The sequence below is a fragment of the Varroa jacobsoni genome, unplaced genomic scaffold (assembly GCF_002532875.2).
Source record: "Varroa jacobsoni isolate VJ856 unplaced genomic scaffold, vjacob_1.0 contig01942, whole genome shotgun sequence".
Lineage (NCBI taxonomy): Eukaryota > Metazoa > Arthropoda > Arachnida > Mesostigmata > Varroidae > Varroa > Varroa jacobsoni.
Window position 1 is genome coordinate 27,705 of NW_019214724.1, and position 26,181 is coordinate 53,885.

The window sequence follows — 26,181 nt, forward strand, 5'->3', positions numbered from 1 at the left end:
CGTGTTGGCCTGCTAAAACGCAGGTGCGCTGGGACATCTTTCAGCTGCGACGAATTTTAGATGATGCTGTAAGAAGTAGGTTGATATATTCCTTACCTTTAACTTGATTGTATTTCTAAATTGTCAATATACGTCGGACTAGATTAACCAACCCACTTATAAAACTAATCAAATATATCTTCACCTTGAACGTAAAATTGGGTTTTATTTACTAAACAACATGTGGTTAGTCTGTGCGAATATTTACTAAATGCTACTGGAAATAGTAAATAAAAGATTTTATTATGTACGTTAATTACTGTCATACGAACAAGGCTAGTTCCATACTAAAAGCATAGGGAGATTTTGACCGTTGCAAAAGAAGCCACTGGAGCAAGGATAGAGATGACTTTTTACATTTGTCCGAGAACACATGCAGTGTTTTCCTCCTATATATATTCTAGGTCTCTTAGATGAACCTGTCAAGCCTCCTGCTCCAAGTCGCCTGATAATAGTAAATATGTTAGAGAGCAGCGAAAGAGTTAGGAGATCTCTACGATGGAACACGACATAGGCGACCTATTTAATGTTCAATTCAATCTCACAGATATGTTCTCTAACATGACTATTGGATGAGCTTAGATTTATATTCAGAAAACCTGTTTGTCATTGGATATAACTTTTGCAGCCATTGCAGCTGACTGACAGAATAGACGATCCTTAAAAAAATGCGCAGAAAGACAACGTTTGCTTTTATAGCCGAGCCGGTGGTGTTCAATGGAAAATAGATATGTAACCTTGTGCAGTTTTTTTACTTGTGGAACATAAGAAAGAGTGCCATTTGTTATGTCGCATATGTTTGGCGATCGTTTCCGTTTGACAAGACAATGGCTCTTTTCGCTTTAAATCTAAGTTTCATGTAGTGACTTAATAAAATTGATGTAGGTTATTGTCTGGGGTGGTTTTAAACAGATGCGTTACCATAGTAACTGTCTATGAATTGTATATATAGGTATATACGTGGTATCATTTTAGCGAAATGAAAAATCTTAAGAAGCCCGATCAGAGAATCTTTAGAAAATCGTCATGAAACTCCTGTTTGCTTTCGCACTAGTCGCCTTTATTGGCTTTGCTATGCAGGGTATGTTTGAAGAATACTGCCCGTCCTAAGTTAAAGCTTACTTTACCACACCGTTGTCTATGACCCTTAGCCTAGTTTTATCTTCAATAGCTCTTTTCAAATAAACATTAAGACGATTTATAAGATATTTTACCTGTGCGTCTTTACGGAATTTTTACTCTATGGTCCTAAAGAAAACTTCTATGCCAGCCCATCCCAACATTGGCTATAGCAGTCAATCTAATGATTACATAGAATGATCTCTACTTGTTAACTATACAAAGTGTCAGTTAAGATTATACTGAATATATCATGATGTTCTGATACAAGTGAATACGGATGCAACTACGATGGCTGAAGCAAATTTGTTAAAATAGCCCTATACGCTGTCCTTCGTAGTACCTTAGTTTCATCGTATCTAAATATAGTATTTCCGTTCAAGTTATATTTTGCTTTTACGTATCTCCTTATTTTACAATTATGCGGTGCATCAATTGTACGTTCGGCACGTATATGCTTTTCATTGTACTGTCCTGTACTGGACACATGTTATGACTACTGGAAAGCTCGGAAGGGACACAATAACCGACCGTAGACTTCTTCGTATAGAGTAGCATCGTTTCTAAGTTTGTTGTTGCTTTTTTGTGCAGAGAACTCCACGAATGTGCCTCAAGTGACATCCACCATTGCACCCATCCACCCTGTAACAAAGAGACCGAGATGCGAGTGGGGATGGAGAAGGTCGTTGAGTGTTTGCGTTACCATCTGCACCAGGCGCGGACATGAACCAAAGGTAGGCGGACTTTAGGTTGCTTTTCAGATGCCGAGGTTTTGAGAATACTGAGTGTGCCATCTTAGTGTTACTATAAGTTGATTTGATATATTTTTTTATACGTTCAGTTGTCATAATTGTGTGAATTCTAGATATGATAAATACTGGGTAAGGGGTATAAAAAGGTAAGCCATAATCAGAAGAAAAACAGTACCTTAATTATCCAGTTTCTATCAGTTTTAAGTAATCGTACACTGCGCCTTATCGAATCACTTTAACGATCATCAACAAATAGAGCGGACGATTTGATTTACATCATTATTTAATAGTACCACAAACGGCTACGGCGTACTTAAGTAAATAGGTAGGAAGCGTATTGAAGTGGTTTAAGCAAATTTGAGTTAATTTTAACTTACTTTTCGAATGCTTTGCCACTTGCCATTTTAAAATAACATCGAGTGTCGATTTTTAGAATTTACATTAAAAGGCATCCTTTAGATTACTACCTGTCACAAAAAGCGGCCGGCGAACCGCGATAGTCAAATGACTGAGCATCTCCTTAATTGACACATCGGATAAGAATGATAGAGTAACGCAGAAAAGGCTGGCAACTATGTTTCCAACTCGAAACGCCCTCTAGCTAAGTTTGACTAAGAAGCGGTAGTTCGGCGCCCGAATGCCTCTTTCTCAACCAAAATCATTGTCATCATCCATTCATCTCACACTCTAAAGATAAGTAGATACTGCAGTGAAAGTAAATTGCAACCTTTTTAAGTAAGTAAAAACAGATCAGTAACACCTTTCCGAAAGATCGATGAACGCTACGATATGATATTCTACAAAAAAATATCTTTTGACAATTTGAAGGAAATTGAAAAGAATGTGAACTTTATGAGTCAGTCAATCAATCTTAGCAACATTCATTGAGATTACGTGCATTCGTTTAACCTACTCTGTAATATTATGCACGCTACGCATGCAAATACAGAAAAAAAGGTATGGCAAAAAAACATTTCTCAGCGGCGAGTTCTGCTTCTGGGGCTGGTTTTAGAGAAATCACCGTTTCATAATCCCACACAGTTCGTATTGAAGAAGGCAATCTAGATTCCTAATAGTGCAGTGTTGTTCTAGCAAAATACTGACGATATTTTATCGTTCGTACCCTTGTTGAAACTTAAACAGTTTATCCCTCATCAGAACCAGACAAGATGTCGCGTCGGCGTGCTAAAAGGAACGTGCAATGGAACAATGTATGGCTGCGAGCTGCTTTAGACGATGCGGCAAGAGGTAAATTAATCTACGAGTGCTTAATTAGCAACGGGTCTCGTCTACTTCCAACTTGACTATCTTTTTTACATTGTCAATATACATTGAAATAGATACTAGCCAATTGTATACCTAATCAAATATGTCTTCACTTTGTTTTTAGTTGCTAATTAACATATGGTTAGTGTGCGCGGTCACCTGTCGGATGCCGCTGAAAATGGCTAGTAAAAGATTTTATTCATAGCAAACATGCCGAAACGAAAATGGACGCACAGGGCTGAGGACTTCTATATTCAACGGATACGCGAAACTATATATATACAACGCGTGCCTAGATAAGCGACATAATTTTAACTTATTTATATTTATAAAGAGGGAGAGAGAGAGAGAGAAAGCGGTAACTGTAGCAACAATGGAAAACATTTTCTGTATGTATGCCCATATTCGACGCATAACTATCTTTAGTTGTCAATAATCTTCGAAGCCTTGCGATTCGCTGAATGCTTCTGCTAGCAGCCGACTACTGCAATTTCGTCCCAGCCTTGTAGTAAGATAACTTCTAACGTTCAACGTACGCCGAATCAAGCCACAAGTAAATGAAGCACAGTCTAATGCATGCAAAACGTGCTACGACAAAATAATCATTGAAGTAACAAAGCAACTTCAAAACGACGTCAATCAAATATCTACACATAATGCTTCATTGGGGAAGTACCTAGTAAGCATAGTTCTTCACTTTACGCCAAATAGATAAACAGCATCGATATAGGGTATAAGTTGAGCTTAAGAAATCCAAATTCTATACAAAACCACCGAATATAGAGCGCAACTTATTCGACACTCGTGATTTATCTGTCTAGTGTCAAATTGAGTAACAAGCCTTGTTCTTACTAGACAAACACGTAAATTCCCAATACAATACAATCGGCGACGGAGGACGTGCACCAGTTCCACGATCTGATTCCTTTATATCGCCTAGTTAGTATAACTTTTCAATGCACCGAGAAGACAGTTTTGATGATCATGAAACTAGTTTATTACTTATGTATGCGTCACTTAAGCCTTTTGGAGTTTAGAATGGCTTTAGAAAACATGGTACATCTTCCGGGCCACGTCCATCTGAGCCACCTTCCGTATGAACGGTGTAACTTACACATCTGATTTTGGCTATAATTATTGCACGAAACACAAACAAAGGTACTTGCTTTTAGTTAGATAAGTACCGAGGGTTTGTTTTTTACCAACAATCTGCAAGCTTAAAATCCACTTTCAAAATTTACTTTTGTCGTTGATGTTATAGAAGATAACAAAGGGACTACGCCGAAGCTTGGCGCCCTGCAAAAATGTATGAGTTCTCCAGTGGTTTTAAGTTGGTAGCTTTGCAGAGATTTTAAACAGTAGTGGCATATTTATGTTCATTAGCATTGTCTGGAAATAGCGTGATAATCAGAGCGAAGGAAAGCTTGAGGGCTCTACCAAAGCCTGATTTCGCATCAAATCTTTATATGTAGAAGCATCCTTGATGGAGTTTGAGTTGCCTGTCAGCTTGACCTCACCTACCTGTATATGCGTCATACAGATCTATGGGTAAGTGCTTAGGTACTAGTTTTGTTTTACTGACGAATGATATGCAAATCTTCAAAAACTAAACCAATGCGCACGTCTTTGAGCGCACCGTTGTGGCAGTTGTGAAAGAGCAAAAGCCATGTTAGCTTGAACCCTAGCAGTGGCAGAAATGATTTACCAGGGATTAAATAGCGCGAAGGAAAGACACGACTAATTACAAATACAGCGGAAGCACACATTGGGCTGTCATGCCGGTTTATAAGTCTGTTGGGGAAGACCGCGGGTAAATCCACCCGGACTAATCCTTCCCATAAGTCAAGTCGCTGATATTATACGAAAGAAAAAGAAATGATTCTGAGGACGTGTTCTCACAAAAAGGGTGCCGGAAAAAACCGAAGGTTACGTGAATGGCACAAGTTCGTGGGGGTCCAGTCCGTTCTTGATATGGTGAATGGTGTTTTTGTGCCCCCGTATTTATTCAACAAGCGAATAAGGCCATGAAGTAGAATCAGCTAAAATGGACTGAGCCGTTATTTTATGTCTCGTGCCTGACTCCGCTTGCACATTCAATTTAGCACTAGTGATCAACAACGTATATCGTTATATACGTACGTTAACTACTGTCATACGAACAAGGCTAATCCCGTACTAAAAGCATAGGGAGATTTCAACCATTGCAAAAGAACCTACAACTGGAGCAAAGTTAGAGACGACTTCTTAGATTTGTCCGAAAACACATGCAGTGTTTTTTTCCTATATATGTTCTAGGTCTCTAGGTTAACCTGACAAGCTTCCTGCTCGAAGCCGACTGGTAATAGTAAATATGCTACAGAGTAGTTAGAGTCAGGAGATCTCTACGATGAAACACGACATAGGCAACCTATTTAATGTTCCATTCAATCTCACAAATATGTTCTCCAATATGGCTGCTGGATGAACTTAGGTTTATAATCAGAAAACCTGTTTGTCATTGTATATAACTTTTGCAGCCATTGCAGCTGACTGACAGAATAGACGATCCTTAAAAAAATGCACAGAAAGACAGTGTTTGCTTTTATAGCCGAGCCGGTGGTATTCATTGGAAAATAGACCTGTAACCTTGTGCAGTTTTTTTACTTGTGGAACATAAGAACGTTCGCCATTTGTTATGTCGCATATGTTTGGCGATTGTTTCCGTTTGACAAGACAATGACTCCTTTCGCTTTAAATCTAAATTTTATGCAGTGACTTAATAAAACTGATGTAGGTTATTGTCTGGGGTGGTTTTAAACAGATGTGTTACCATAGTAGCTGTCTATGAATTGTATATACAGGTATATGTGGTATCATTTTAGCGAAATGAAAAATTAGCAGCGCTTAATGTTAAGAAGCCCGATCAGAGAATATTTAAAAAATCGCCATCAAACTCCTGTTTGCTTTCGCATTGGTCGCCTTTATTGGCTTTGCTATGCAGGATATGTTTGACGAATACTACCCGTCCTTATTTTACCACAACGTTGTCTATAACTGTTAGCCTCATTTTAATTATTTTTATTTTCAGTAGCTCTATTCAAACAAACATTGAAACGATTTGTCAGATATTTTTGCTATGCACCTTTACAAGATTTTTACTCTATGGTCCTAAAAAAGCATCTATGCCAGCAAATACCAGTCTACTAGTAGTGTTGCCCCAGGTTGATCTGACATGTTTTTTTATACGCTCAGTTCATGATCGTGTGAATTCTAGACTTGATGTATACTGGGTAAAGGGTATAAAAATGTAAGCCAGCCACGGTCATAGGTAACGTTAGCCGACAGTCAGAAGAAAAACAGTACCTTAATTATCCAGTTTCAGTTTTAAGTAATCGTACACTGCGCCTTATAGAATCGCTTTAACAATGATCAATTAACAAACAGAGTAGATGATTTGATTTACATCATTGTTTAATAGTACCACAAAAGGGTACCAAAAGGGTGCCAAAGTAGACAGATAGGACGCGTTGAACTGGTCTAAGCGTAGTTAATTAAGTTACTTTTCAAACGCTTGAATTATATATTTACCAGTGAAAGCAAGGCAGAGCGAATTTTTTAAAACATCCATTAAAAGTCACTTCTTAATTCGTTTTTAGGGATACATATCATAAAAAGGAAAAAGTAATGAAAATTTATCCAGACCTACCTCATACTGTATCTATTATGAGTCTATGCAGTATACAGTGCAACGCTGATTAACATTACACTAGTGATGGGCAAACAATTATAGGCCAATATTTCGACTCTGAGCTCAGACGCATCACCGTAGTTAAGTACGAAGTTAAGGAGCGCAAGAAGTAACTAAAACTTAGCCTTGGCATGTATGGCTCCAACTGCAGGTATCGGTTAGTCAAGTATAATTAAAAGCCACGTTTGTTACTTATTCAAAAGCTTAATTTAGGGCATTTATTTAATAAATACAGGCAGACTTTAATAATCCTTACACGGTTATATGTCGGAAAAAAGGGTTACTATTTTTTAACGGTTTATTGGCAGGATAGTGTATTAGTAAGGCACCAACTTTATAATATTGCTTGTCAATAATTTAATAAAGGTTTCCCTATCCAAAAAGCTACCCACGTCGCCATGGCCTGCTGAGAGGCATGTGCACTTGAATAAACTGGCAATAAAGAGAAAGTTGTTTTATTTAGTACTGAATTTTATTTCTCTCTAACTTAATTGTATCGCGAACTGGTTAATGTACATGGAAAAATATCAACTTCCTTGTAAGCTTACTCAACAACGCTTTCAGTAAAAAGTCGACATAATGCCTACGTAGGTGGCAAACGAAGTACAGTTGTCTTTGCGTGGTAAACTATCGTTAGAAAGAGGTGATCGTAAGCATATGATAGAACAAAACTGCAAGACAACATAGCCTATGTTTATGTTACACGAAGCGTGCCTATATGTCGAGCCATAATTGAGATAAATTTACATTACAATGGCAATGGTGAACATTTATGGTATTTATGCCGCGCAATAGTTTCTGGATCATGCTATTAGCAGCCCTAGCTGACTATATTATTGTTATTGTTATTTGATTTAATCGTATGCTGCTAGCTGCAAATTCAACCCATATTTCAGTTTTCCTATAGTCTTAGAATGAAGTAATTGCTATCTTAAGGACTAATAGAAAGCTTTTTTTGTTTGAAAGAATTTAAAAAATGTTGCATCTAGCCACAACAAGGTAGATAACAATGTAATGTATATAAACAATAATATAGCTCAACATGGAATATTCATTGAAAAAGTAAAGCAGCTTTAAATCGATGTATGCCAAAAAAGTGCTGTACCTAATAGGAACAGTTCTCTGCTTTGTAGGGTATAACAAGGCTTCAACTTCATACAAAACCACTTAGGGCTCTTATTTTTACACAATTCAAATATCATATATGGATTATCCGATTTATATGCCTACTGTCGAATTGAGTTGGATGCTTTGTTGTTATTAGATAAATATGTAAATTTTGAAGTTTGTTAATATACAGTTACACGTGGCGGACAACGAGCTGCCTTTTAACAAGCATCATTATCACCTCCGTTGGTACTATTTGATATGCGTTGACAACAACGTCCGCCTGTTGCTTTTAGAGCTCAGGTCTATGTCCCCCAAACAGGCAATGAAGGCGTACAAAACTATAGATTCGACTGCCGAAGCCAGAAGGCGTCATGCAAATTGTCTCGCGCTTCCTAACCTTGGAAATACGCGCGTTAGGCTTAACTCCAAGTTGAGAGCTTTTCCACCGGCGTGCTTCGTGTACTCTGCACCGGCTAGTCTTATATGCAAGATAATATCTAAAGACTTGACAATTGTCTTGAGCTTCAGGCCTTGCTTGTCTATCTCAATTTAAAATTTCTTTGGCACAGTTTTGTTCCTATAACGTGAAGGGCTCGCACTTTGGCAGTGCCACTCGCAGCTAATGTTTCCGCATCTAGTTTTTGAGCCATTGGCGAATTTTTCAAAATCGAGCTTCAGCAATGTAAACGTCAGCGTATTTAATTAGTTCCATCTTCTTGGGCATATGAAGTAACTCACGTACTCAGTCATAGCCAGTGTTCCACAGAGGCGGTCCGAGAACCGACCCCTACGGAACGCCCGCTGTGACAGGGAGGCAGGATTTTTGAACCTCTTTGGGGGCTACATGTGCATCCTTCGAACAGGACTTGGCGTCGATCGCCCCTTCTTGGATCCTAGTTAGTTTAGCCTCTCTTCAATCTCCCGTTTAGCGTGTGTACTAGGAAATTCTCTATTGGCTTTGCAGTTGTTATAGGGAGACATATTGGTTAACACGCCGAGGTACTAAGGAGAAAAAGATAAGTTTGGCCTTTTTCTAGCTTTGTGGAAACATTGTTCCTGGGCAATTTATTTCCGAGGCCTTAAAAAAAAATTTTTTTAACCTTAGCCGTGATGATTTGATATGGTAGATCCCATGTGTCTGCTTCCACCTGTCCTACTACTTCTTTTTGTTTCTTCTCTTTCGAATGAACTTCCTGAGGAAGTTCAATAAGTTACAGAGCAACGCCCTAAGGCCTGAGGCCTTAGGGCGTTGCTCTGTAAGACTCTATTGCTAGCTACCCCTTTTGCTGACTCCGTCTTTGCCCGTATGTCTAGGCGCTGGTTTGCGATACACCACTTAATCGCCTGCGCGACCTCGTTCCACAAGTAGTATGGATGGCGACGGCAAAAGTCGGATCCTTTGGTTTCGCTGCTCGCACTTTGGCAGGCAGAGATAAGATCTAACCTCACCTGCAACATACCGGTGTTGCGGAAAACTGACTACTTTTAGAAGGCGTATAATTTGGGTACCCCTCTCAAAAGGACTTTGGCCATCTACACTTGTCCTTTGTCGCCGTCAGGCCCTTTTATTCTGCTAAATGGACTGTTACATATCTCGCACCGAAACTTCGGGCTTACGGCAAAGTTACATCGCTTTCGATAATACTCGTTGCTTCTCGATACGCCAATTATTAAATCTGGCCAGATATATATCTTTATTATAAGGTATTAGACAGCTCTACTACATATTAAATAAATAATTTAGCATAAGTCCTTTGAGTGCGTCGGTCTCTATGTAATGCTGGCAGGGGTAGGATATCATCTTATCGACTTATTTGGCGAGCTCATATAGGCCCATTTTTGAAACTGCAATGTTGGGCTTAACACTGTCTCAACTTTTGATAACTGAGGCTTGTCGGCAAAGCAAAAAACTTTACGAAGAGTTATCCCAAGAAACCTTACTTGACGTATAATACTGTTTACTCCGTCTCTTAAGAGTTTATGGAAGAGCTTTCACACCTTTTTTCATAAGGCAAAATTAAGAGAGAGACAGCGAGAGGGAGAGAGAGAACAGTATGGCGTATAAACCTAAAATTTTAGGGGTAAGTTCAGGCTGCCGAGTTTTTTTACCTGACATCCTCGTGGTAACCTCAAAAAGACAAGTACCTTAGAGCCGTAGGATAGACCCTTTTAAGGAGAGCGGAGGAACTCCGCTCAACATAATGATAATCCGTGCAACATAATGATAATCAGACTAGAAATAGCAGTGTGGTTGCTTTCTAAAAAGTAAAAACAAATTCCACGAGGAATTAAAAAGGGCAACTAAGAACTCTAGCAGAAGAACGGCTTTTTATTGGAACAATCAAAAACCCTCGATCAGGAGCACGGGTTGGTTTATCAAGAGTCTTGAGCTACAGAAGCAGAAGTAAAGAAGCTAGAGGTTTCGCGAGAAAAGCGAAATTTTGAGGCAGACCGGAGAGAGACTGGACAAACCATCCTTGATTTAAAGTGCAACAGGCAAATCGAGGGAGAGCGGCTAGCAGTACTCGAACGTTGAACCCAGCGAAGAAAACTGAGTAAAAGATCGAGAAAGCAAAAATATAAGGGTGGTCAATAAAATACTTTAATGGTGTGCCCTAAGTAAGGGAAGCCTACTTGGGTTCCTAAAATCCTGCATTATAACTGCTACCCAGGATCGACAAAAGATAAGATTCTACTATAGCAAATGCGGCACACTCACCCTCAGCCACAACTGTCGCGAACCTCTCTACAAGCGAGTCATTACAACAAGAGAAGGGTACCTCGTTATGGGGGTAGCTGAAACCAAGACAGGACGAGGCAAGACCTATATTGACATCGTACACCAAAAAGGAAGCATAGACGTCGACATACGCAATGTGATAAGTGCTTCAACTACGGTGGTTTTCAGAAAAGTGGACTTCTTCTTATTCGTCAACTAAATCGACAAACAACTATAATCTAGGCTTGTCCTGCCGGACAGCGCCAAGTTGCTCATGGAAGAGCCCCAAATTATAAAGAACGGAAAATGGCAATGCTCACATACACTTCCACTGCAAGCATCATTAATGTATTTAGTCATAACAAGCATCAGCAAGTTATGTCCCTGAAAATGTCAAGATAAGACACTATATTTGTAAGCCTGAGGAGTATGTTTCGCTATCGACCTGTTTTAACTGTCAAAAGCGAGGCCATTACGCCAAAAAGTGCAGAAGCGAAAAAGTCAAGCGCAAACGTTGCTACAGGTATGAAATGTTTGGCACATGTTTAACAAGTGCACACAAAATACAGTGCTTCGCCACGAGTGCTGAAAATATGATCACACTGAACTTTATGGCCTGTACTGAATTCAAGAATGTAGTTATGGAACAAAAGCAAGCCACAATTTAAATTAAGGCCCAAGCGGAAAACGGCCACGGAGATTGCTTGTAACGAGCAACACCGCAAAAAGTACAGAAGGTTTAGAAGAAGGCATTGACAAGTGCTGCTGGACTTTATAGGGCATCAGTAGCTCTAAGGCTTCTCAAGCCTCGGGTCCAGAAAACACAATCCCAGCATTTACATCTTAATAGATGGCTCCCTACTAATAACTTCTTCATCGACGGGGCAATAGGGAGGGAGAAATTTGACTTGGAATATTTTTGCACTGCTATATAATACCGAGCACCACGTGTAGCCAATTAGATTCTGGATGATCTAATGGTTTCGCAGCGCGTGGCCTCGCAAACTCGTACTCACGAAAGACTTCATTACCTCTTCTTGAACTTAAGAATCAATTAGGCCAGATTGTAGCTGCGCCGCAAGCCGTTAAATAGGAGGCTTTTCGCCATGTTTTTGATCCTCCTTTGGACGAAATATCACCTTTTCCGATCACTAGCCAATGAAATTTGTAATTCTACAGTTGACAATAAAGAGGATTTCAAAATCTGTCAGCGTCATACCTGCAAACTTTTAACGGGAAAGAAGAAATGAATTGGTTGATAGATGGGAGAAGATCGTGGAGAGTAACGAAGAATACGAAATGTTACTGGAATTTGTTACTGATGGACAAGCTTAACATACCTGCGTAGACGTATGCTGGCTACATTTTTCACGTTATGTAAAATGACAACTTCTTATCTGTTTTTTTTTTAGTACATTTCCAACTTTGTGTCTAATTTCAGGTTATTTTGAGATACTATTTATGGCTGTTAATTTCATTAAGTTTAGAATTGTTCGCGTTGGGTTTATAAAACATTATTGATGATTCCTGTAATTAGACAGACGCTTAAAATCTAATTAGATGTCATTTGATCGTCCATCGATGGCCTTCGATTTTTGCTTTTGCCTCTATTTCAGAAACTATGGCTGCCTTGGGTCATGTGCATTATTTCTTATTTCGCTTTTCAAGTTTATTTCTAATATTCGGGTTTTTATGTTAACTTTAGATTAGTAATTGGCTTTAACTGACATGTTAAAACTAATAAGTTTTCCTAACTTTTTTATATGTTATTATATACACTTTTAATATGTGCTGGTCTGTTTTGGTAGTAAGTAGACACGTGTCGTTTGCACGCTACGTGATGCTTTTCTAAACCCGACCATATAATTCATTCACATGGACCTCAAAAATCCGACTTAAGACTGAACTATACGTATAAGTATACTATATTTATCTCGTGCTTTTACTATGCTCTGTATCCTATCTGTTTCCTAACTAAAGCCAGTGCAATTAGTTTGTTTGCCAACCTTTGTCAATTTACGCTGGCTTTTTTTAGAATTTTTTTAGGATTAAAAAAACTGTTTCCTTATTTTTATTATATTTCGGTGGCTCCTTCTAGGAATTTTTTAACCTTAATTTCGTTGCATTTTCACTACTTTTCAGGTTGGAAGCCATACTAATTTCTTCAACTACTTTAGATTTTTGCTGAAGAGTAAGGATCTTTATAAGTCTCAGATTATCGCTTATTAGTTTACCTCCTTTGTATACCGACGTTACTATAATTTCCTTGAAATTTGGTAGAAATGCTCTGCATTCTATACAGAGTCTAATAAAGTGTTTTATAAAGATAAGGCGGCATTATTCTTTATAATTCGACATAGTATTTCATCTTAGCCTATTACTGCTAAAAGAGACCTCTATTTTATAATTGACGCTGTTTAGATATCGCATGAGCGAGTCTGATAAGTCCGTCTAACTTGTTTTTGTACGTCATTATATGCATTTTTAACTGTTTAAGTAATAGATAGGTTTTTTTAAGGTAGACTTCGTTTTTTGGACATGTTTTGGACTAGACTTTTAATTCTTCACACTTTTTTTAGTTACGTCAGCTTTTTCAATGATGAGCCTTTGCCCTCTTCAGCTACTTCGATTATTAATTCCGCAGAAAAATGTTCACCTTGGAGATTATAAAACGTTCTTTTTGATCATGTTGTCAACTGTTTTTATTAATACATTACTGGTTAAGTAGTGTTTTTTATTCTAATAATTAATGCTTCATCGTCAGGACCAGGTAGAGATGTGACCTGTAGGTCGTTTAATTATTGAAATTAAGAAAACTATTTTCAAAAACTCTATTCATAGTTTTAGGGTGATCTTGTTCGTAACTATTTGCTGTCATAGTTTGCAAACAAGTTTCAACTCTTTCAGAGTTGCCAGGACTAGAACTAACGGAGCGTAGATTAAGCTTTTTTAGATCGCGAAGTTAATACGGGAGCTACTTTGATGTGGGTGATTTTATCTCGCTCTTATTGATCAAGTCATTTATGTTTTGTTATATCTCTTTCATATTTCACAGCCAAACTTTCTGAGCGTCCGTCTTTTTTCAACTCGTCAGGTAAATTCATTGTTATTGGTTTATTATTTAGGAAAAATACTCGAGGCTGCCCATTGTTCTATGTTATCTTTCAACCAACTGAAATAAGTAAATAATATCGTTTTCTTAAAAATTTGGACATTTCCGCTCTAGGTAGCAAAGCAGACCTTGGAAATTCTAGCTCATAGGTATCATGAATGTTTCTAAATTTCTATAGAATCGGTCCATACATAGATGCTGACAAGGGTTTCGATCGATCCTGTAATGAACTTACGTTACCCATCAGCTCGATGATACACATCATAAAGAGCCTGGAAAGTTTTCCAAATTAACGTCCCATGGGCTATTCCTGTCCTATTGCATTTATGGTATAACTTCGTCATGAATAGCCAGTTACGCAGAAGATTTGAGACGACCGTCAAACAAATTCCCTAACAGAGTCATAGGGAGAGCAAACATTTATGCAGCGTGGTTTCGAATCTGTTCTTGAAATCAACATCGACGATATCGCTGTACCGCGTTCTATTCGACGTTTAAGTGAGGTCGCAAAGCGAAATCCAACTCTATTTTGTACTTGCCATAGGCAAACTGTCTGAAATAAGTTTTTTTTAATCATTCCTATAGGAAATTTTACGATTCCAGCACTATATAATGGACCGTGCCTAAGGATATCAATATTTACATTTAGTCTAGCGTTCAAAATAATCCTGTAATGATTTGTTTTTTTGTTTGACCTCGCCTATATATTCAGTTAATACGATGACCTCTCAATTTTTGCCGTTTTGATCCTTACAAAAAAAACTGGTAAACCGAGAGGTCTTAGAATCAGCAGAAATCATTTTTTATAGCTGTCTGAGGAAGCGTTGCAGTACTTCACTTTTGACTTATTCCTAAATCTACTAAGCCCCTTCTAAAACATTATAATATTAGGATTATGTTATAAGCTATTAGTGAGTGTAACCTTTTTTCATTCTTAAATATTCGAATAATAATTGAAATTATAATATAGTATGACTTTACCCCGTACGTGCGATACACAAAAGAGCCTATGACTGCATATCTATTTCTGTTGAACTACACACGCACACACACAACTAATGAAATTTATCTGTCTCTACGACAGAACGTAAAATCAGTGACACATTTCATGTTAAGTGACAAGCATGTTCTCTTGTTGTACGTGCTTGCGGCTCACAGTAAGGGAACAATTTTTATGGTACGTAACTAGTGTAGCCATTGAGGAAGATTGGAAGCAACGATAGCAAAAAATTCAAAATCTCTAGTGGAAGTACCGCGTTTATCCTAATGGTATGACTAATTACGCTCAGTAGAGAATCATTCTATGACGCTTTTCAAAATGTCAAATACAAGGAAGTTTTACATGCATAACATTGCATAGATGTGGCAACTCCTTATGTTTAACATGATAGTAAGCTCCGTTGCTTTAGGTCTGTGTTTCATATGGAACCTCGTCGTGGCCTAATTAACTCATGGCTTTATAGTGGTAGGTTTGTTTTAAACATATGTGCCGTCATTCTCGCCCTACGGGTTGCGCATTTACATATATATCCAGCAATGGCAACACTGACAAATTTTGACGTTGAGAAGCGCAATCAATGCATACTCAAAAAGTCTTCATGAACTTCCTGTTTACGTTCGCATTAATCGTTTCTATTTGCTTTGCTACAGCTCAGGCAGGAATATCAGCGTTCCTCAATTAAGGCTGATTTTATCAATGCCTCATCTATGATTATTGAAAATGTCTTTCATTTTTAACGGCCTAGTTTTGATTTAGCGAGTGTTTTCTCTATCTTCAAAATATCTTTCATGCATGGCCCAAAAAGATATCGATATCCCCTCATCCCACAAATGGCTATGGAACTTAATGATTACATATCTTAGCCCTACTTGTTGACTATGTAAAGAGCGAACTACACTTCCACTGATTTTTTATTATTTGCTGATAGGCGTCTTCCCGGTATTCTGATATAAGGATTGAGGTCAACACGGATGTATAATAGATTAGCAGTAAAACACGACGGTTTAAATTAGTTTGTCAAAAATAAACGTAATGTCCTAATTCTTTCGTACAATAAATATATCACACTTATCGAGTTATATATCACTCTTGCATGTATATTTGATATACAGTAATGTGGCGCACCGCTTGTTACCGTCCGTTGTATACTTCTTTTACTACTACTTAGCCTCCTTTTACACTGGAAATTCTGTTAACCATCCCTATATGATCATCCTCCCTTAGACGTCTCCTCCATCTGCTATCTGCATTGTGCCTTAGTTCAGGCTCTTTGGGTTTCCCTTGAAGGTACTAATCCTATTTCACAAATGACTGTTTGTCTTTGTTATTATCAAAGGCCAGTCGTAGCTAATGATTAAGGCGAAGTGGATAATTAACTGAACATTCGGTATTGTAGGGGTGTAGACTTCACCTTCAAGTTATACCAACGTCATTAATAAATTTTATTTTACACTAAATCTGTTTAGTCGCGTATCTATCCAGTGATTTTTCGAAAAACCAAAATGAAAACGGTTCATTGTGCTTTTCAATACAACGAGGCACAATATGTTCATTTGCTATGGCTTTTTATGTGTATGGGATGCTGAGCTCAACCTCAGCTGAAGCCTACTACGGAAACTGAATCGGAACTTACCCTGTAGCCACAGCCATCGCGAAACCTTGCGTAGGAAGGTACTAGGTCTAGCTTTTCAAAAGTTCGCATCATAGATGGACCGTGTTTCGATCTTCGGGCGCCGAATTCGCAAGCACCGCAGCTAAAAACGTTATAAAGTTTTTAGCGCATCAAAACCTTTTGTTATCTTAGTATATATTTGTGATAGATAATTGGGTAATTATATGGTCTATGAAGCCACTACGAAATCGTATCAACAATGAGCAATAAAAACGCATAATTAACGAAAGAACAGCGTATTATATTTACGTACGCAATAACTTATAGTGCAAGAAGATTCTACAGGATAGATGAGTGGGATACATAGAATAAACGTAATTAGTTTTAAGTTACTTTTCAAATATTTACATTACGTGCGTCTCCAGTAGTGTTAAGCACCCACCTATGCATTAACGTACACAGTATATCATTGACCTATTTCTACCGCCAGTAATAGCTGAACATGAGCTAGTAGCTGCATACAGACAATTACAAGCCTCTATTCATGTCTAGTTAATTAAATTAGAATTAAAACTATCCCTGGGCAACGTATCCACTAACTGTGATAAAGCCAAAAGGCAGTAAAAATAATGAAAGCTTAATGGTCGTATCTGCTTCTCCAACTGAAAATATTGTCTCGAAATGTGTTCAGTTCAGTTAAAAGACGGCGGTAGTATGTCTGTTGCCTATCCAAAGTGATCTTGGACATTTCGAGGTGACCATTCATAGAACGCAGGTACTACTGTGTGTCCTAGTGATAGCTTAGCGGGTAACGCATTTGTTTAATAACATTAAAGACATGTTGTAATTTAGGTCCGAGCCCCGGCATAGACAACCGCCGTTTCGTGTTCAACGGTGACACCGGACGTATTAGGTATTCGCAGTTCGGAAAATTCGATGTTTCAATAGCTACTTTCTCAGAAAATACAGAAGATTTTTATAAGCATTATGACAACTATTTTTAAGAATCTTAAACATAATAGCTAATCATTTTAATGATAATTTTTATAATCTATTTTTCATTTACTTTACACAGCTTTTGTTGGAACATCCTCTAATCAATCCTCAAATGAATCTCTTTTCACGTGTTGTTAAAAAAAAAAACAAACATTTATATCCAGACGTCTTGCAAGGCTACCAGATATCTCAGTTCATGCAGCCGATAGTGAGTAATGAAAGAATCACCATAAAGCTACCGAATAAGTAGGTTAAAACTAGGAACCACATCGTGTAGGGCACTGGTTGAAGTATCCATGATCAAAGTCCTAATGAAACTTCTGCTGATTTAAATTGCTTAGAAATTGGCTTGATGGAAATCATAACCAAGCCGGAAAAGGGCTCTCTTAAATGTGATGCTCAGATGTCTGCGATAGAGCAAAATCAGCTTTAGAGCATCAAGTAGATACCTTTTTAAATAATTAACGGTATGCTGCGTCATTTCTTCTCTACCGTCCTATCAGCAAGCATACAAAGCTTGAATAATAGCTTAAAAGCTGTTGCTACAGTGTCAGCCTATTCTAGGGTTTCCTTAGATTTGATTAAGCAAAATATTGTTGATATATTGGCGAGGTATTTTTTCCTTTGTATTTCATAGATAATCCTCAACTTCGAAAATACCTTTCATCGTCTCAGCCGGTTAAAAGGCACGCTTATTGCAAAAGATTTGCGCAACGTGCCTTAAACGATATAATAACAAACCGAAATGTGAATGCTTATTTACAGCGCATATTATTTCTTTGGTATTTGACTTTATTGCTAAAGTAAATATACATACAAACAAACAAAAGCAAGCGTAAAATGCGGCATGCAAAGATATTATTTATACCAGTTTTGGTATTTTACGTAATAATACTTAATACACCTAAAATCGAACCTAGGCACTCCCATTTCCGAAAAGACCTCTGTCCACTTGATCAGACGGGATTTTGCTCCGTCACTCGCTACAATGTCCAATGATTTCTTATAACTGAAAATCTCGGACGCATATATATATATATATATATATAGTGGTAATAATGGATGTTTTCGCTTGAACTGTATAAAAGTGCTTCTACATGTCAAACGTCATGTGGTCGTTTCTTCGCTTGTTTTATGCCGTCGAAAATGGCAAATACAAGAGGCTACCGAAAGCAATCACATGTCAAAAAGAAACCAAAGTATAGTTATATAGATTTATATGCACAAAGCACACTTACGTAAAGTACAAAGCAAGCAGATTAAATTAAAAACCGGCAAAGTCGGTTCTATATGTTTCAGCCAATATCCAACGCGTAAATTCCATTACGCGCAAAAAAATCGCCAAACCCGTCTTTTGCTAGAGCGCTTTACAGGGTAACGATGGCTAATTATTATTTCAACTAAGTATTCTGTCCTTCAATTCATGCTGCCCTTTTCTCTAAGTGCGGCAATTGTTGGCATCAGAGCTAATTATAGAGGTACTCCTCTATATTTACATCGAGTTCGCAAACTACCGCAAGTAGATACAATTGTATAGACACTAATAATTTTCTTTCTTTATATATATAGGTAACAATGTAGTGCGTTAAAAAAATAATACAGTTCAGCCTAAAATATATAATCGAAAAAGCAAAACAGTTCGGAGACAACAACTAACTTACATTGTTACAAAATTGTTAAACGCACCTTTAGCTTTTTCTCACTTAGACATATCTGTTGGATGAGAATCTGCTGCAGCAAAGGTTGCACAGAGGCAAATCAAGTTTAATAAAATTCGTGACACAAGATTGCACTACATGCAAAAAACAAAACATAGCTTGACTCATGTATACACTTAATACCATTTGCCAGTATTTTTATCTCGTCCAATACGAAAATGACTCTTCCTTAAGCTAAATAGTGGGATAATAGTCTGGTTGTCTAACTGACAGGAAACTCGGCGCTATAGTAAACAGGAAACAAGACTTACTGGATGGTCACAAGTCAGGGACCTTGGAACAGTCCCGTGTGGGCTACCTTTTCCCCATCCGAGGATACTAGAGGTGTGCGTCACACCAGTAGTGGACATCTTGTATTATGTTGATTATAGTGACGCAAAAACAATTACATATTAATTTCAGTTTTAAAATATATTGAGGTGTCAACTTCGTATTCTGATCTAGCCTATATTCTTAATCGTGGTCCACCACCAAACCTTAGCGGGTCCATGATTTGAACGTTCTCGTTAGTCGTCTCTTCAACTTCGGCACACACATCACGAATATCAAGAGGATAGCGAATGTGGTATGTGACACAGTTTTCTGCTGTTTTCTATAAAGGGGGTTTATTTCTGCCTTACCCTATATAACGGCATCAAAAAACTCAAATGCCTGTACTACATGAAGATATGCGCCTTTGTTAAAGAAACACATTGATGCATTCGATAATATTAGTGTCCTGAAGTAAGGCTCGGGATACAGACATTAAATGGTTAAAAATAAACATGTAGAAAAGAAAAAAAAAGTTGTACAGTTTATGATAGGAACAAAAGCAGGCCGATACGAGGATGAAAAAAGACGAAATCATTGGGCTGCATATAATATCTACTGTTCAGATCTTCGATGATAGTCTCCAAGGTTTTGCCAGCTTTATATAACATCTAAAACACGATGCGTGCAATCATGCACATAATCTATACGGCTACTAAGCAATTAACATGACCAGGAGCAATGCTTGACGGTAGTGCCGCATAAAAAGCTGCGCACTTACTCTTGTAGCAGCCTTGTAGTATTTGCAGTTTCTCATAAAACTGGTATGGTTTAAACACACAGGCAGAAGCGACTTTTTTAGGGCACGACTGTTTCAAAAAAGCGAGCAGCTATGACTGCATTACCGCGCAACTAATATATCTACGCTGCATTTGAAACGTCCCTGATAAAATTCAATACATCTCATTGCTAAATAAAGTTAGAAATAGTCGCCATATGATAGCAATAATTCATTGCTAATATCGAGCTACCGTATGCTGGGCTACAAAAACAATTTGCTTTGCAAAACCGGCAATTAACGGAAACGCAGCTGTTAAACGAGAAAATGAATGGCTGCTTTTGACAGCACAATTACCTCTGTCAGCGGGAAGTCTACGGCACGCGATTCGAGAGAGATAGAAATCTGAGCTACGATATATCTCTATAGATTATATGCGGAAGCTAAACCGTTTATCATTTCCGCAAGAATTTGTTAAAAAAGATAATACAAATATATCTACAAAAATCGCCACTAAGTCCTTCATCGCTATCACCCTTATCGGCCTCGCTGCTGCTCAGCAAAAGGTTTCCGGTTTGAAAAAGATCGATAATAGAGACATGAGGCAGCTTTCTTAGCGATAGATGCCTGCACCTTCTTTTATATTCGTGAAGCAATTAAACTTGGTATATTCGAATGTCATGAAAGCCAAAAACGAACACTAGACAGCTAGCCAAAGATACTCAGACAAAATGTCGAAGACTTTGATGACTAAGTCGCTCACATTTTATACTTGATTTATTCGTTTTGTAATAAAGATAAACCGGCAAGCTCGAATGAACCTATAAGCACTGAGCGGGAAGTGAGAACTGAGCCCGAGCCCGAGAGTTGCCTTGAAGGTTACAAGACGTACTGACGATCGTGCGGTGTCATTTGCAGGAAACGAATCCAATTCAAGGTACGTGAACCATTTAGAAATACAGCAAAGCGGCAATCTTCAGAGATACTACATAATATGCACATTACTTCTACTAAAAAAGAAAAATAAATCCGATGTGATTACTTCTAATTTAAGTCTAAATCTTATTTGCAATACATTAAAATGATGATTAGTACGAGTCAAAATTATCAACAAACAATGGCGTTAACAACCAAGATCTTTCGGTTTGTCCTTAAGAACAATGTCATCAAATTATCGAACCTAAGAAAAGTGCCAAACGCAAGCGTGTGTTTGGCTCGGGTGAGAGTGTTTGCGTGGCGCCTTTCGTCTGCTTCGGATTATTTAGCGTAGATATGACACGACTGTAAGTCGCCAAACTTTTCTGTAGTTCTATCGCTGGTCAGTATCATTCTTACTTGCAAAACCTGTAAGAAAAGCAAATAAAGACTGTTCTTGCTTGGATTTAAATTCGTGTAACACATACAAAAGCATTAGTTTAATAGGTTTCAATATGCTATTATAAATCGGGCGATTTTAGTTAGTTGCAAACATAATGTCCGATTTATAAACCGACAAAGATTTACAACCCTATGTAGATGGGAGAGGAAAGAGTAGGCAGAGTTATAGACATAGTTAGTCGTTAAACACGGGACGCAAGTATGTCGAATTTAATAGGATAGTGGGATAACTATAACCATACAACGATGGTGACCATAACTAACGAACGGGACAATTCTACAAACTTACGGCTTGTAAAGCAACTACAGCATGCAAAATGGAGTATCAACAATAACGCAATGTAGCGACATAGCTACTGTAGCACTAGAAACTACCTGTGGCGTGACAGTGAATTAATTTCTAAGATAGATAATATCTTAGAAATTCCCCACTCAGCCTGAATGCGTTATTAAAGTAATTAGATAATAATTACTTTAAGGGAATTAAAGAACCTAATAGAATATCAACGCTGTGAGCGAAGCGGTTGGTCATCGACAGTGGCAATAAATGTTACACTAGACAGCTGGATCCCAGTACAAAGAAAATGTCGGCTAGATGCTGTATACAATTTCTAAATTTAAATCCTGTTAAGTTTCTTTTGGTTGCCAAAAAAGTTCAAGTGAATTGTATGTCGAAAGTCAATCCGAAAAGTGCTGTAACCCGAAGTCCTAGCCATGCTGCCGTATAAATCGATATGACTTTATTCTTGCTGGTAATTAGCAGAAATAAAAAAGCGATTTTCGATGAAGCAAACGATATGAGTGCAGTTATTGAAACATTCAAAGTAATAAGACTGAGTAAAAAAATAAAATTGATCTGAGACTAGTTAACTTTAGTCTTTTAGCGATATTATTACATGCGTGCTTGGTTGCGTGAATAAACTTGTACGGTCTTAAGGAACTTACGTAGAATAAAAAATAACAAAAGCTTTAATGTTAAAATATTCTTTACTCGGCTCAAAATAAATTGATAATTTGCTTCCAGAAGAATTTTTTTATCGTTCTTAATTAACTTAGGCAGTGAATATAATTTATAGCTGTTGAATACTCTGTTGAAAAACGGATCGCCTTTAATTTCTCTTTCATTACAAAGATCGGTGCTTTGGTGGGGTGACTTGGTACGAACACAGGGGTTAATTTACCCATCGATTTCTTCCTCTATATAGTTATAGCTTTGGTAACGTATTGTAGAAACATGACGTTCTATTCTGCTCTTTGGATTCAATGGGTATGTAAGCCTTTGGTTTTCGCAAACGGTCAAGTCTAATTTTAACGATTAAAGCATAGTCTTCATGCGGGATCGAGTTCGCGATGATTTATCATTTTCACAATACTGGCTTTGTGGTTGTCAGATTATTTTCAAATGATGGTGGAAAAAATTACCAAATGTGATTAGTACCTGTGCCATTCAGCTTACGCCATGTTCACCTTCGTAGGTTTTTCCGCAAAGTTCGAACATGCAATTGAACCCTCCTTTAAATCAAATTTTTACGAAATATTTAAATCATAGGTTTAAAATAATTTTATCTCCAATATTGCAGTTAACCATTGTCTAAGATGAGCTCAGATTCACTGGAAGCTATGCAAGTACTTTGACAAGTGCTTAAAAATGATTCGTCAATAGGAATCTAAAATTCGACTCCAATTATAAATCATGTCAAAACTAGATGTGTAAGAACATCAACGTATGTAGATAATTAACTTTTACAGTATAAGAAAACGCGGCGTAATGGAGTTAGAAGTATTTCATAGTTTTAAAATATCTCCCATAAACGTATTTAGGAGTATAATTCTAAACCTAAGGGTGCTAGATCGATTTGACTGGGATACCAATGCTATAAAATATGCTTAAACACCGACTACGTGTGAGGATCTTGTGCGGTAATGAGGTCTGGTGTTTTCGACGTGGTCAAAAGCTGTCTTGAGTAATTCCATAGATTTTGAAAGATTTGCCTCGTCTCAGTATCTCATAAATGATTCTTAAACGAAGTTTTTCGCCTAATTACCCAGATTTTTATATCTTGTAATATAAGTGTCAAATGCAATCCGATAGTTCGAATTATATGAGAACGCTTAAAATTGATTTATAAAGCATTAGAGGCCGGAGCTCTGTCACTATCAACCATGGCAATTGAATTTGCAGTGTTACCAATTTCAGTAACGCAGTTTTGCTGTGACATAGCTTAATACGGTAGTTACGACGTGATTCTGTTAAATTCTGAGGATGCTTATCTCAAAATGTAATTTAGCAGCAACTTGGCACATTTTGCTGCAATGGCGAGGTCTTATCACCAGTTACCTGTTTGCTGCAAAGTATTTTATCACCTCAGCCGGCCGAAACTACAGGTTCGTTTATTCTAACAATGCATATTTTCGCGTAAGTTTCACTTGACCACGCTACCGGACGAGATACCTCCAACCTGCGCTTCGTTTTTTTATATCTCTTATATTGAAGGTTACAGGTTCTGTGACCGACATAATCGATAAGTCCATTGCGCGATTTATTTCTCGGCACTCCATCTAGACTTTGAAGCTTTGTGTCTGATTTTCTTGCCTGATCCGTGATGACGAAAGTCAGTCCCGCAGCTATCCTAAAGGAGAAACAGTGCTCGCACGGCCCGGATGGAAATAAACGAATGGAATTGAGTAGTCTACATATTACCCGGACCAAAGGAATACGTCCTGGGACAAAAATCTGGTAATCCCTCTTAGCGAAACGCGACAACAAGAGTCGAGGGCAGCCCACGATTACGGCTTGGATTAGTTCTTTAGTACACCCTGCAACTGCGAATATAATCCCAAATACTTATCCATACTCCGCACTCCGGGAAGTTGCGGGACACTAACCTTTGAATGGTCTTTGTGAAGCCCGGTTAACAAGTGCAAGAAAGCTAACGCCGTTTGTTTACCCGATCGTGGGAGGGCTGCTCAGGGATCTCACAGACTGTAACGGTAGAACCTGGCTTCACACAATACGAAGTTGGCCACCTGTCTCTTAAATGGCAAAGCTGAGCGCCATTCCAGTGTAGGACCTCAAAATCCTATTCTAACACCTCAGAGCCGATCGGGGCAACTTTAAGCAGGCGTGTCTTACTCTGTAGGTACTTCAGTGCTCCACAATGGTAGCCATTGTAAAGTACTGCTTATACAGGTACGGATGGAAGCTATTTACCACCCAGACGAAAGCCAAATATTCGGTTTTTAATGAATGCAATCCCCCTGCTGGGTTAATAGTCGTTAGCATCAAGGCATACAAATTCTTGCGCAGCGAACAAGCATTTCCTGATGTGCAAAGCCACAGTACTAAGAACAGCAAGCACCTGCTAAGGGCAATGCAAATGTTCTTTGTTTTTTTTTGGAAAACACGATATCATTTATGTAAACTACGAGTGATCGATATAGCAACCCAATACCAGGTTCATTAGCTGTTGAAATGTCGCCTGAACATTAGCCAGCTTAAAAAAACATCCGCTGGAATCGGTACAAGCCATCTGATGTGTAAAATTCTGTTTTCTCCTTATCTTTGAGCAGCATGGAAAACTGCCAGTAACTGCTCGCTAGATCTGACGACGTCTGTTAGACTAATACAGTCCCTCTTCAACACGGAATTTCGATGATATGTTCGGTGGGTAGGTAGTTGTACTAAAGAGTTCTTCTTTAGGGAATGACCTATATACATGGGCCCGCCCTAACTTAATGACGCTTTTGACGTAGACAGGCTGCTTTTCTAGATTTGTTACGAGAACCTCACATTAAAGTTATAAAGCGTTACAAACATCATAGGAGAACATGCCCACCTGGAACGTCGCCTTACGTATGTCAACTGCTGCAAGTGGCTCAACTGCAGCGGTTTAAGGATCCCCACCTAACTCTGCCCAGTAAGTACTGGATAAGGATCAGGACGCACGAATTTAGGATTCAGCGCTGTGACGAAATTCGCGAAAGCGATTGATAATCTTTTCTTAATGTTAGACAGAAAAGCTTCAATCCGTCCATCAGAGCCTGTGTGGTCCTGATCTTACCCTTTCAGCCTGCTAGAAACTCTCGAAGTAACCGCGAATTAGATCGTCTGTTTTCTCATCCTTGACAGCCCTATCGAACTGCCGCCAAATTTACAGTAATGGTGAGGTCTGACCACTAAGTGCTAGCCATCAATTGGTCGCCTCAAAAGTGATACATATTTATAGACGCTGCAAATATTTACGAGGTCTCTTTTCGCTTGTTTAACTTCATTGTCAAGACAGTAGCTCTGTTAAAAATATAGATATGTTTCCATAATAGAAACATAACGTTGCAATCAGTGTTATTTAGAAGACTCGACTAAGTTTTCGAACCTTGTCCTTTACAAATGAATAGGCTATTTAGTAAGCACTGAAGAATGTGCATCCTACCCATTCATCAAATTACTGATACACACGTTCTATCTAATAACACAGTAGCAACGTGTTTGCCTGTGTACAAACACGTAAGGTTTAGACTCGAAACCGAGATAGTAGCCAGTAATGCTTAATAGTCTTGGAGTAAAACATGAGGACACATACACACTTTCGTAGTCTCGCTATACTTCT

General features: G+C 38.1%; 1 long non-coding RNA gene across 5 annotated transcripts; it reads left to right on the forward strand.

Annotated features, from left to right (window-relative positions):
- The first annotated feature begins 993 nt into the window (after positions 1 to 993).
- Positions 994 to 22,367, forward strand: LOC111272286 (uncharacterized). 5 transcript variants are annotated; one of them, XR_002687435.2, is made up of 5 exons: positions 994 to 1,120; positions 1,750 to 1,892; positions 3,054 to 3,158; positions 21,116 to 21,134; positions 21,354 to 22,367. It is a non-coding gene; the product is annotated as an uncharacterized LOC111272286 (long non-coding RNA). The 5 variants fall into 5 exon arrangements; XR_015315678.1 differs by lacking the exons at positions 21,116 to 21,134; positions 21,354 to 22,367 and adding exons at positions 3,603 to 3,855; positions 12,875 to 13,062; XR_015315676.1 differs by having other exon boundaries at positions 21,116 to 22,367.
- The last annotated feature ends 3,814 nt before the right edge of the window (positions 22,368 to 26,181 follow it).